The following is a 13,741-nucleotide window of genomic DNA, read 5'->3' on the forward strand; positions in this document are numbered from 1 at the left end:
CCATTGAGAAAGTAAAAAGACAACCCACAGAATGGGAGAAAAATTAGGCAAATCATGTATCTGATAAGGGACTTGTTTCTAAATAGATAAAGAACTCTAACAACTAAATATTTAAAAGACAGCCCTGGCTAGGTAGCTCAGTTGGTTGGAGTGTTGTTCTGATACACTTAGGTTTTGGGTTCAATCCCCGGTAAGGGCACACACAGGATGCATGGATGGGTGTTAACAACAAATTGATGTTTCTCTCTCTCTCAATCAATGAATAAAAATGAAAAGAAAGCCTTGCCTCGATGGCTCAGTGGTTGAGTATCGATCTATGAACCAGGACAGGAGGTCACAGTTCGATTCTTGGTCAGGGCATTTGCCCGGGTTGTGGGCTCGATCCCTGATCATGAAGGAGGCAGCCATTCAATGATTCTCTCTCATCATTGTTTCTATCTCTCTCTCCCTCTCTCTTCCTCTCTGACATCAATGAAGATTTTTAAAAAATTAAACAGAAGGAGGTAAACATTAGGACAAATAACCTATATAAAAAGGGGCAAAGGACTTGAATAGACACTTCTAAAGAAGACATACAAATTGGCAATAAGCACATGAAAAGATGCAAATTAAAACCATGTGGCATCGGTTCACACCTATTAGGATGCTATAATCGAAAAGATAAATAATACCAAGCGTTGGTAAGGATGTAGAGAAGTCAAAACCTGCATCCACTGCTAGTGGGAATGTCAAATGGTGCAGCAAGTGTGGAAAAGAGTCTGGCGGTGCCTCAAGGGTTAAACAGAGTTTCTATGTGGCCCAGCAATTCCGCTCCCAGGTATATACCCAAGAGAAATGAAAACATACTTCCACACAAAAATGTGAACATCAACATTCCTAGTAGCATAGTCATGATCCCCGAACATAGTCTGAGTGAGAGCTTCAGGACTCTTCACGAGCTTAATGTGTGGATTTTGGACATTCATGTTGGTGGTTCTATGATCTTCCAAAGTTATTTCCTAGCTGTTTTCCACATATTTGAGGCTTCTAAGCCCGATGACCTTCAGAAAAGTGAGGCTCACATAATCAACACCATTAACTGTTGTTGTAGGGGAGGTGGTACAATAGGCTAAGCAGGCCTCTCAGCTTCTGAATGGGCCCTGCAGCTTTTGCTCACACAGCTACTTCTCTGTACTTCACCCCACGCAAGCAGGTAGACATTCCCGGCCACATGGGGCGGCTGGCAGAGAAGGGTGCTGAGGTCTGAGGCCAACCCACCCAGCTCCCGGAGTGGGTCAGCCAACAAGGCAGATGCGGTCTGGTAAGAGGGTGGTGGGAGGTATCATTTGCCAATTACCCAAGTGGCTGGGGGTTTACAGGGCACACAGCTGCAAAGCTGCTAGTGGGGGCCTTAGGTCCGAGTCACTCCCCTTTCCCCACCCAACTCATCCCCTCTTTAATTAGACAGAGAATCAGCCCCTGTGAGCCAGCCGGCTCCCACAACGCAGCCACAGAGTGTGGGCTCAGGAAACGCAGGATGTGCTGGATTTACTCCACGGCAGGTACCTTTGGAAACAGCAAAACACAGGCTGGGAGGCAGCGGGGTCGAAGTGCAGCCCACACTTAAGAGCCGGTGGCCTCACCAAGTCACGTTACCCCTCTGAGCCTCGGTTTCCTCATCTGTACAAGAGAGTGCTGTTGCAGTAATGAGCTATAGTCACGATTATATGAGATACGCCAAGTGCCACGGTCTGAGCCTATTAAGTTCACTCATTTTCATTTTGTTCCTCTCTATCTGGCATTTTTAAAAACCTCTTGTCTGTGTAAAGCAGAAATAGATGCTCCTAAATCAATACATGATGTTCCCTGCTGAATGGAAAAACTGGCTCTAAAATTTTCTAAAAATGTGCGCTGAGGTAATGGCCTGGAGGTTCGCACACATTTCCCACCAGGACAATTGAAGAAATCGACTTGCTGCCATTTGCGACTCAGGGAGTGGGAAGGGAAGGGCTAGCGGTCAGGGGCAGAGCACCAGGGTGCTTTGGGGTTAGGCCATGGGCCCCATGAGCCCTCTAGGGGCAGCTGGTCCCAACACCAGACTCCTTGCCAAGACGGCCTTCATGCCATGAGGGTCTGCAGGCCCCCCTCCTTGCCAGGACCCCAGCTCCTGGGCCAAACCCATGCCAGCCGCCTCTCTGCCTCCACCCCTTTGACAGCAGCCCCTTTCCCGCTGACAGTATTTCATTCTGTCCCGTCTGCCTCCTCCCTGGACTCCAAGCTCCACCAGGGAGGGATGGAGTCAAACTCACTTGGCACCCCCCGCGCTTGGCCCAGGGTCTGGCACGCGTGAGGTCAAACTTGAGCCTCACTGGAGCCACCGGGAGGGCTTGTTAAGATGTGTTGCTGGGCTCCATCCCCAGAATCTCTGGTGCTGCTGGTCCCAGGACCACTCTCTGAAAACCACTGCAGTAGAAGCTCAATGAAGGTCTGTACAAGGTGTGAATGAAGGAAATCACTTGCAAGAACCACTCCACATCGACCTTTTCCTGGGTCCTCACACTCAGGCTCCTCCTGAAGCCCTCCTGACCCCCAGGCCCCGGCAGCAGTGCTCTCTCCTGTGCTCCTCTAGGCCTTGAGGGTCAGAGCTGGGTCTCTGTGGTGAGGAGAAGGCAGGCAGGACCATGGAAGCCTAGTCGCTGAGCCAATGAGGCCAACGCCACAGGGACGCTCCCATAGCCCCCTCCCCTCCTGTGCACGGGTCGTCAGGCCCACTGCGGGCTGAGGGAGAACAGAGGAGTGGTACGAGGAGACATCATAGATCCTGAGGACCCCTGCACCCCAACTAGGGAGATCTTCACCGAAGACTGCGTTTCTCAGATGACCAAGAATTCAGATGGCCTTACTCTACAAGCAGGACTTCTCTCACTACTGACGGCGGGGCCTGGAAGAGCTGCTCACTGGACACGTCATCACCAGCCACTGCCACCAGAGGCAGGAGGGAGGCCAGTGCTGGCTGGGAAAGGGAGGGAGGAAGGCCCAGTGGTCAGCACCAAGGCCAGGAGCTCCAGGCAGTGAAGATGCTTTAGGCCCACGGTCCCCATGCTGTACAACCCAGGGGCACCATTTACACTGTAATCCCTTTACCTCTGGGGCTGTGCGGTTTTAGGCGATAGTTGGTCCTGTAATCCTCATCTGAAATGTTTCCTCATTCGTTATTCCCTGTAGACCTACTGTGTACCCCGCATGGAGCAAGGCACTAGGGCAAAGGCTGGAGACACACTGCAGCAAGGATTGAAGTGCTTCATTGATGGCACACCCAGCGCTGTGCGAGCCAGTGCGGAGCAGCTGACCTCCACCCAGTGAGGTCAGGGAGCTGGCATGGGGGGTGGCAGCCCGCTCCTTCTGGGCTGGTTAATGCAGCCAGGCGGGAGCAGCTGAAGCTGCAGCCTCAGCGCCTGGGTGGGTGCCTTCTTGCTTTCCAGGGACACTTGGAGCCGCAAACCCTGGGGCCAGATAGGTTCTGTGGGCTGTGGCTGCCCCACCCGCTCCCCTAGCCATGGTGTAGGTTTGCAGAATCAGGGCTAGAAGCTCTGCTCCCTGCAGGGGAGGGGTGGGTGCAGGGAAAGGGGCAGAGGCAGCCAAGCCACACGGGGGCAGCTCCAGGGGCTTCCGCCAAGGAGCTCAGCTGCCTCACGTGGTCTGACTCCAGGCTTGGGGATGCATGCTGCCCTGCTTTGCCCAGCGGATGGGCCACCTCTTCCAGGAAGCCTCTGAGGGGGAGGGAGGTCTCTGCTGACGCTTAGTGGCCTCTGGACTCCTGCAGGAGTCCCCGGGACCAGCCCTGCCGTGTGCCAGCCCCACGCACGACTGACTTCTGCAGGAGTCCCCGGGACCAGCCCTGCCGTGTGCCAGCCCCACGCATGACTGAGTTCTGCAGGAGTCCCCGGGAGTGCCTCCTGGCTTCCTCCGTGGACTCACGCTGCACTGTCACGTTACCATTGGCGATACACACTGGCTCACTTGTCTGTCACCCACCGAACTAGGGGTCACTTCTTACTTCTGTGTCTCTAGCAACCAGCCTGGGCCTGGCACCAATGGTGCCCAATCACTGTTTGTAGCTTGAAGGACTTCGCTGCTGGACTGGCTGAGGGCAGTGTGCTGTGCGTCAGGCCTTCTCCCCAGAAGCTGGCGGGGTCCCTCCCGTACCCAGTGGTGACTAAATACTGCGCGTTTCTAATCCCTACCGCAGCCTGGCAATATAGTTGGACCTGGCCAGGCACTTCCTGTTTGATAGACTTAATAACACGGAAGACAAATAATGCCCATATGTACTTAAACGCTGCAAATAAACAGACAACACAATGGACTCACGCAGCTCAGGCAGAGTGGAAAGCCAAACACACACGTGAGGCACGTCAGCGGAAGCTGGGTACGTGGGTACCCGGGCGTCCAGGGAAGGAGGCTGCAGGAATGCTGGGTCAGTGGCTCCCCGGCCCGCGGGCTTCTGAGATGGGGGGCAGGTAGCAGCCATGCGGAGGAGTCTGCCCAGTCTCCATCCGGCAGGGTGTCCAGGGGCGGGCGAGGCCCAGCTGTGGCCACGGCAGATTGCCTCCTTGGCCTTTCCCACCCGAGTCCTGCCTGGCCCTTCAGTGGCCACCAACCCAAGCGTCAGGCTCTCCCCTGCTATGGTCACAGCCCTAATTTTTTTTCTCGGTCAAGTCCCTTCCTCCAACTGATGGCAGCCTAGGTGGAGCAGAAAGGCCACCTCGGTGAAGCTCTCACCTCCTTGCGGCAGGATTAATCCCTCTCCCCGTCCCTTTCCCTTAGAGGCCCCTCCCCCATAATCTCCATTACTCCTTCCCACATGCAAACGTTAATATTAACATTAATACCCTTTCATGTAGTAATTCACATTTCCCAGCCAGGTAAAATGACTAACAGCTCCTGTAAATCCTCCCCATTTTATGGATCTGAAATAATCTAAGCAAAAAGCGGGCCTTTGCTGTGCAAATAGAAGCTGCTTTCAGGGAAGTCTGGAGTTCCCCTTCCCTGTAGAAACCCTGGGCTTCCCCAGCTCTGAAGTCACCGCCCCTGCAGCGAGGCAGCGGGCGAGTCACAGCCCTGCAGCCAGCAAGTGTTCGGCACGGGGCACGTGGGCAGAATTCAGGAGTCACAGAGGATAAGGTTTTGTGAGGCGAGGTCCACAGGGAAAGATCCCGACTCTGGCTTTGACGTGTAAAAGCTCTCATGACTTCCGCGTTGCAGATGAGAGAATTGAGGCCCAGTTAGGACTTCTTTAAGGCCCCAAAGTTGGCTCTTGCCCTGGTCCCATCCAGTCCCTGCATCCAAGCTTCCTGCAGGGTGGTGAGGGCGGGCGGCTCATTGCCGTGGCATGAGTAATAGCCGTCAGCTGGTCCCCATGGGTCTGCTCCCTTCCTCCTGGCCATCCCTCCACCTTGTTGAGCTGCCTGAATCCATACTGTCTAGCCCCTCATTCTCAGGCTGTCTCTGCAAATCCACCCTCTATCCTGGACTCCAGACCATGGCCGCAGGGCCCCAGGCCCTCCCCCTCCCTCTTAGGCCAAGGGGTCCAGGAGGCATAAAGGAGGCTCCACCTGAGTCCGCCTCCCACCCGGGCCCCACAGCTGACCCGAGGGGAGACAGGGTGGAAGATGCTGGTCTCGAATTGGGGCTTAAAAGCGGGATTAGAGCCACACACATCTTAATTGGTGCATTTCTACCTTCTCTGTGGGCATGGTCCCTTTCTGATGGACTCTCACAAACATTTTCCTGTTATACTTCTTGTAATACTGCCTGGAATTGTTACTTAGACATCATAAAAAAATCATTATATTTTTAAAAGGAAGGCGGAGAAGTTTCTACAAAAGAGAATACAAAAAGCTCAGCACACACACAAACACACACATATAAGCCAAACCCCACACAATGCACACACGTGCAAATTTGGTCTAACAGAAAAGGGCAGTTTATTACTACACCGCTTTGCAAAATAGAAGTGCGTGCATAACTTATAGGGCTTTTTACAAACATCTAGATTTTCTAACCATTCTAGAAAAATCCGGTTCGATTACTTACAGCAGCAGCAGTTCTGTGACAAACCACCCGGAAATGGTTACAATAAATAACATTTACAGTTCCCAGTGGGTCTGTCTCCACAGAAATGCATCAGAGGCATTAACGACTTTTTCTCTAACACGCCGGACCCCACATGGCTCTCCCTCACCGAAGGCGCTGTGTGATAAATCCTGAGCCCTTCACTTTAACAAGGCTCCTGGCTTAAGGTTTAGATGATATTTCCCATTTTATATTGGCAAGAACTTCATTATATTCCCCTCTATGCTGCCAGTCGCCAATCTGCGGCGCCTGAATTGAGCCGTGCAGCTCAGGGCCTTGGGACCCCGTGATGACAGGGAACAGCAATCCGGCCAGGGGCTGGTGGGGCAGGTGGGAAGGGGCTGCACACTCCCAGGGTCCGTCTGGGACCTGCCCTCATCCATTTACCCACCACAGGCTGGCACCACATCTGGCGACGAGGGTCTGAAGCACCAGTCCTGACAACTCCACTGTGACCCAGGCCCCCCTTCTTGCCGGGTCTCCCTCTCACCTGTGGGCAGCCTGACTCTTGTTTGGAAGGCGAGGGACCTCCCAGGGGCTGGGACAGCGGGCGGCTGCCCCTCGGCCTGCACTCCGGCTCCCGGCCACAGGCTGGCGCAGGAGCGGTCACCGATGATGGGTTACAGAGGGCACTGCACAGCGTTCTGGCCCCACACTTCCTGTTCGGGGAGGAAACCTCACTGACGATAAGTAAGGGCTCAGACTCAGTCTGTTTGCTCCAGGAACTAAAGAAGGAGAGCCAGCAGAACCCAGGACACGTAAAATGAATAAATGTCCTCCAAGCAGGGCAGACTGCCTCACCACAGAGTGTGTGTGAGAGGGGGTGGGGGGAGAGAGAGAGAGAGAGAGAGACAGAGAGAGAGAGAGAGAGAGAGAGAGAGAGACAGAGAGAGAGAGAAGGTGCTTTTATACTTTGGGATACAAAGCCAAACATAATGGCTATAGAAAGCGGCAGTTTATAAATTGCTGAGGAGGTAATTTATTGCAATCACTGTGGCTGTCACAGGCTTAGTGATAATTCTCTCCACATTTTTGTGCCAACAAAGGCTTCCTGGCCGTCTTTCCTTGCTGGTCACCGCGATGGTGGGGAGAGACAGACAGGCCAGCACTGTCCCGGGGCCGAGCGGGCTGGGGCGCCTGCCTGCTGCTAGGGGCTTTCCCACTGGACTGGAGGCCACGCCCACAGCACAGGGAGGCCAGCGGTTTGGAGGCTTCTCTATCATTAACGCAAATTATGCCAACTTCAGTCCTAGGACAAGTATTCGATTGTTTTCAACTTGTTTGAAAACTGGTGATCTTGGAGAATCGTAGCTCTGAGTAACGTTGGGCATCTGATAACCGGAGCATACACCACAGGCTCAGACAGGTTTTCTCTGTCGTTAACAGAACGGGGCCCGCAGGGCTGACTGCTGTGGCCAGGGTCGCTCTTCTGCTGGACAGAAGCCTCCTGTGGGCCCAGATGCTTAATCCCCCACCCCACTCGGTGCGTCCAATGCACAGCTACTGGAGTCCAGCTCGGAGTCCAGCGCTGTCCTACATGCAGACTGATGCCGCCTTAGCTCATCTTCCACTCTCTCCTCCGGTCCCTGCCGCTCCCCACTCCTGCCAGCACTGCTACCTCCGCCTGACGTCTGGGCATCCTCCTGGCCATCCAAACCCCCTGCCCTGAAGGGCCTTGGGCAGGTAGGCACTTCCCAGCCCCACCGCCCCACACAGCTCTCCAGGTCTGAAGTCAGAGAAGCAGCTGTGTTCATTGGTGGATCCAGTGGGACAGACCTGGGTATGAATTCGGGTTCGGCCATGTACCAGCCCTGAGACTTGGGCAGGTTACTCCTTCTCTGTCCGGATGATTAAGTAAAACAGGGAACTTGAAAGCCCCCAAAGCCACACCTTAGAACTCTCTTGTTTTCGCAGTTGCTGTGCTCTGCTCTGAGCATGCTCACATTTCAGCTTCCCAATTAGACTCTAAGCTCCAGGAGCGCAGGGACCGGTCTGCCCGCCACAACTCTCTGCACAGTCCCGCCCAGCGCACTCTGCTCACTGGGGGTCTGTCGATGCCTGCTGGGCCCACAGGCTCAGGCAGTGAACACGGACACTCTGCTTCTATCAAAGCTCGGGGGGTCTGAGCCCCTTGGAGAACCGTCCTGTCAGGAGCCACACTTCCTCTGAAAGCAAACCCTCCAGGTGGGGGGCAGGAGCTCTGAGAGCATCCCCACAGTTCCTGGGGTCATCCTGGTCAGCTGCGATCTGTCCCTGGGGTTCTCACTGAGCCTTACCTGTGCCCTGAGCTCCCCCAATCCTGGGAACCCCATTCCCCTCCCATAGACAGCCAGGCCAGATCAGAATGTTCAAGAAGAGTTGTAGAAGCTATGGGAGGAGAGAAAGCAGCTATGCCAGAACTCATAAGAGCAGAGCATGCTCAGGCCTCCGACCTCCCAATCCTGGGAGGCCAGAGGGCGGGGGGAAGCACCCCAACGCCCCTTACCATCCCGGCTGCCCAGGCTGGCACTGTCCTGTTCCTTCCCTTCCAGTGCCAGGTGCCACACATGGCCGTTCCGGAGCCATCTCCATGGACCAGCACAGAGGGCCGGGTCTCGCCTCCTGCGCTGCTCAGCCCACTCAGGCTGCAGTTGATTTGCTGGAAATGGTGACGGACCCCCACCCCACTCGGAGCGTTCAATGCACAACGACTGACCCATTGCCGGCCGGGTCATCCAGAAAGCCTCGGTACAGGCCCTCGGCCACCACACACATCGGGTGCTATGGCTACAGGAAGGGTCACTCCATCAGATGCCAGCACACCATCTTTGGGACCTGCTGTCTACACAGAAACTGGGCGTCCATTCCACCCGGGAAGCTTAGCGGGCACATTCGCCAGTCCCCACATTACATTCACCTGTGACTGACTTTATAATCTTGGGGCTATTTTTTAGTTTAATCTCCTGATCTGATAGCGCCAGGAGGCTTAAGAAATGCACTGTTTGCTTAGATCCCACCTGGCTCTCATGAAGCGGAAAAGGGAGACAAGAATAAGCCGCTGCGTGATTGCAGGACAATTAGTGTCACCTGTTGCATGTTCTGCCAGGTGACAATGGTGATTGATGAGGACAGGCTGATTGGGAAGAGTTGAGCCCTGGGTTGAAGTGACAATTCAGGAATTCACGGTCTCGCATAAATCACCTGTCACCGATGGAGCCCTGAGAGCAGGCGGGGGTCAATAGCTCCAGCTCAGCAGGGAGCTGTCTCTGGTTGTGAATCCTGGCTCGCATCAGCTGGGGACCTGGGAAATACAGTTCCCTCACTTGTATTTAGAAAAAAGTGGGGGGAGTGGGTTTTTCACAGGGTCATAAATGACAACCGACACTCATCCCGCCAGAAGTGGGACTCAGCCAGCTCTTGGGGCTCAGGAGACGTTTGTTGAATGAATAAATGATGAGACAGAACTTGGACAAGGATATATAGTTAGTGGTTAGGAGTCGAAAGTTCGGGGTCTAAAGAATGGATTGGAGTTCCGTGTGTTCTCGGGAAAGTTAAATAGTTGGGAGAACATTATCTATGTCTTAAGGATCGGAAGATTCGAATGTGCTCACACATACAGCATGCTTGGCCCAGGGCCTGGCACGTGGGAAGCTGAGTGTCCAGTGATGATGGAGATTTGTCACTTCAGGCGTGATGGAAGTGGTTCCGCGGCTCCCGCAGGAGGGTGCATGGCGAGGGTGTGAAGGGCTGACATGCAGAGGCCTCAGATTGGGAGGAGGTCAAGTTGGACATGAGGTGGGCCCTGCTGTAGCAGGAAGTGCGACTTCTGTCGCTGAACCTTTGAGAACCACTGTCTCCGGTTTTGACTCCTGGCTCGCATCCTCCTGGATGGGGTTGGCGAGGGCAGAGTGTGTGGGGGAAAAGAGACACTCACCTCTCCAAACCCCAAGAGGGAGGAAAAGAGCCAGCTTGGCCTTAGGCTCTTAAAACTACTTAAACTGGCAAGTGTCTCTGTTTTAAATCGAGGCCCATCCCTGGTGCAGATGCTGGAAAGCAATTTCATGGAGTGCTCAACCTACGTGGCTCAGCCTGCCCCGCCCAGGAAGACCCGGCCACTGTGCTTGGTGGGGAGGGCAGAAAAGGTGGATCCGGCCTCAGGTGGGGCCCAGGGAGCCTGGATGTTACTGCACAGCCTGTTCCGCTACCCCAGCCCACCTGAACACCACCCACCTGCTGAGGTTCTATGAGGAGGAGGCAGGCTTCTCCCAGTGTGGGAGCCCAGGCCAGGACACTGAACAGGGAGTCCTGGGGCTGGGCCTGAGGCCAGCTCTGCAACAGAGAAGCGGGCAATGGAGGCCATTCTCTGGGCCTTAGTTACCTTCTCTAGTGAACTGAGGGGTTCAGACTCGGACAGTGATGAGCCTGAAAGGTCCCCTGGGAGGGGGAGGGAGGAAGGGGGAAGTATCTGATATTGCACTCCTAAACTCATTGCCCTTCACATAATTAATCCCCCAGGAAGGCAATATTGTACCCTATTTATAGGAATATCAGGTGCAAAGCCTTTAGCAAGGTTTTACAGATGAAGAAACAAGTTCAGAGCTGAGGACTGCCAAGGTCATCACAAGGCAGAGCTGTGGGGATTCAGACTTGGGTCCATCTGATCCCAAAGCCAGGAGCCCTTCCCTACAGTCAGTTCAGCCGCTTCACCCCTCTACCACGGAGGTGAGGCGCGCAGCTGTGGACTTTAGTCATTCACTTTCACTTTTTAATTACCCGGAGCCCTGCCCATAACTGATAAATCCCAGGAGGGAAGAGCAATGGGGCGAGGACGGCTAACATGGACAGGAGAGGAATCCATGTTTGGCATCTCCAGGCTAGAGACGTGGTCCCAGTGTGACCAGGCCAGTCCCCGGGGAGCCCAGCACTCATGGCTCTGAGGCCAGGGCCCACCATTTGAGTCCTCCTTCAGGAAACCTTCTCTATCAGTGGCGCCCCCCCGCCCCACTAAGTCCACTCATCCATCAGACACTGACTAAGCATATGCTTCATGCCAGCCCCTGGGTGACTTTGGCTGGGTGTGGGGCTGGGGGTGCACCCTGCTGATTGGGATTCCCTTGGCTGGGGTGGGACCAGGCATCTGTATTTTTTTAAAGATGTTTTTATTGATTTCAGAGAGGAAGGGAGAGGGAGAGAGAGATAGGAACATCAATGATGAGAGAGAATAATTGATTGGCTGCCTCCTGCATGCCACACTGGGGATCGAGCCCACAACCTGGGCATATGCCCTGACCAGGAATTGAACCGTGACCTCCTGGTTCACAGGTCGATGCCCAACCATTGAGCCATACTGGCCAGGCTAAGCGTCTGTACTTTTAACAAACCTTGCAGGTGACTGAGGGGCACACCCAGGTGAGAAATTTGGTCTGTGAACACTCTGGCCGCCAGCACCTGCATCGTTTGGGCAGCCACAATCCTAAGAACATGCCTCTTTCCCACGAGTAGGCTCCTCTGGGCTCCCACGTCAGGCTTTGTACAGTCCTCTTCTACACCTCGCTACCAGTGTACCCCTGCAAACGCCCATGCTCTCTGAGGCTCCGGTTCCCCATCATTAACCAGCGAATAATGGCGCCTTCCCGTCCTGAGGCTGTGTGCAAAGCAGGCTGCCTGCACAGATAGATGCAAAATAAATGTCTACTATTCATTCTGTCATCACTGCATGCATGGACAGACATGCTTCCCTGGGGGGGGGGGGGCGGGTGTCAGAACCCCCACTGCTGGAAACCGATCGTTGTCCCACTAATAGAGAGATTTGGACAGGGAACCTGGAAGGCTGGTCAACCTTGAAGCTCTGAAAGGTCAGAGCCAACCACTCCCTATCTAACTGAGACAATGGTAACTGAGGCAACTTCCCCACCAAATAATCATGTAAATCCTTACTGATCAGACAGTCTGCCTGTTACTGGAGTTGCCTGCCTAAGGGCTATGGGTGTACCCCATAGTCTCAATAAAAGGGATAGCAAGGTCAGAGCCTAGAGTAGTCCTCCCACTAGAGGTGGGCCCCCGCCTGGCCCCCAATATTCCCAAATTAATACTTTTCTGTCTCTTTCATTTGTGTGCGGCCTTCTCCAGAACCCGAACCCTGAACCACGCGGGACGTGAAAGGGGCTCTCACACCCCACTTCTGGAGCCTGTCCTGGAGGTGGCCTGGCCCCTGGGAGGCCTCTCAGTGCCCTCTGCCAGGCTCCGATCCCGCCTCTTGCCCCCTGAACAACATTCGGGGTGGGCAAAGGTAGGCTTACAGTTGTGAATACCCGAAAGTTTACTTTGTATTGTTATTGTATTGTTTGTATTACACCGGCAGACCTGCTTTCGCCGACCCCTGTGTTAGCTTCGCACACGCGCAAGTGCCTTCCCTTCCTGAGTGCCCCAAGTTCCAACCACGCCTCCGGCAGCCCACCCCAATTTCAGGGAAAGGCACGGGAGAGGGAAGTGCTAGCCAAGTGCCCCCGCCTCCTTCCCACCAAGGTCGGCGCCTCGGACCGCTGCCTCCCGGGCCAGGGAGCAGCCGGGGAAGCCCTGGCGGGGAAGCCCGGCCCCCGGCCCCCAGCCCACTGCCCCGGCCCTCCCGGAGGCCGGCGACAGACCGCGGGAGCAGGGACCGGTCACCTCGGCGGGTCGCCCCGCCAGCCCCCCAGCCCTGCCACCCCCGCGGCGCACGCGGCTCGGGGCTCGGAGGAAGCAGGGCGCGCGGCGTGGGCACCAGGACGTGGTGGGTCCCGGCGGCCGCAGCCGCCTGCGCACTTGGGGCGCTGCCGGCCTCCGCGCGGCCATGGCACAGGGGGGCAAAGGGGCAGCGCCGGGTCGCGGGCTCCGGCCAGGGCGCAACCCACGGCCCGGGGACCGTCCAGGGGACGGGTCACTCACCTCTCCGGCCCGCTGCTCCCAGCAGCCGCTGAAGGATCCGCGACGGAGGCGGTGGCCCGGCCCAGGCTCCTCCTCCGGCCCCGCGCCCCGCCCGCCCGCCCGCCCGCGGCTGCCGCTGATCCGGCTCGGCCACCTCCCAGGTGCGGGGACGGGAATTGCCTGTCCGCTGTCCGCGCTGCCCGCTGCCCCGGCGGCGGCGGCAACCTGCGACCCTCCCCGCTCGCCCAGTGTTCGGGCCAGTCCCGCAGCTTCCCGGTTTGCCCCGTCGCTCCCCCGTAAAGTGTGCAGAACTCCGGAACCGCCTGTTGACCAGCACGAGGGGGTGGTGGAGGCCGTGACTTCTGAGACCGCCCCCTTACTCGGGGGGGGCGGGGGGGGGGGACACTCGAATCCACGCTAGTTCCCAGCGGCTTTCGGCGGCGGCACAGGGGGGAGAGCCAGCGGGCCGGTGGGCCCTGCGTCCTTCTGCGCTGGAAGCAGCAGAGGCCCCTCGCCAAGCCTGCCCTCCGGCCTTGGTGGTCCTGCCCCATCTCTGTCCCTTGGCCACCCTTGGGGCCAATAGTCCCCGGCGGGGTGTCCAGGTGCTTGGGCCTCCGGAGCTGCGGGGCACTTGGCAGCTTGCCTTGGCCTGGACTCCGGGGACCCCAAACACCTCCCTCCCCGGCCTCCGTCCCCATGCTGAAGGCAGCACAGCCGGCACGAGGGGGGGCATCTCGTGGGCGCT

At 56.2% G+C, this 13,741-nt stretch overlaps 1 protein-coding gene across 1 annotated transcript in view; it reads right to left on the bottom strand.

Moving 5' to 3' along the window:
• STEAP3 (STEAP3 metalloreductase) overlaps window positions 1–13,040 on the bottom strand; it is a 39,183-nt gene extending 26,143 nt beyond the window's left edge. The window contains exon 1 of the mRNA XM_008143450.3: window positions 13,018–13,040. The gene's annotated coding sequence lies outside the window, so the exon portion shown is untranslated. The remainder of the gene's footprint in view (window positions 1–13,017) is intronic.
• Window positions 13,041–13,741: the final 701 nt, after the last annotated feature.

Source organism: Eptesicus fuscus, chromosome 11, assembly GCF_027574615.1.
Source record: "Eptesicus fuscus isolate TK198812 chromosome 11, DD_ASM_mEF_20220401, whole genome shotgun sequence".
Lineage (NCBI taxonomy): Eukaryota > Metazoa > Chordata > Mammalia > Chiroptera > Vespertilionidae > Eptesicus > Eptesicus fuscus.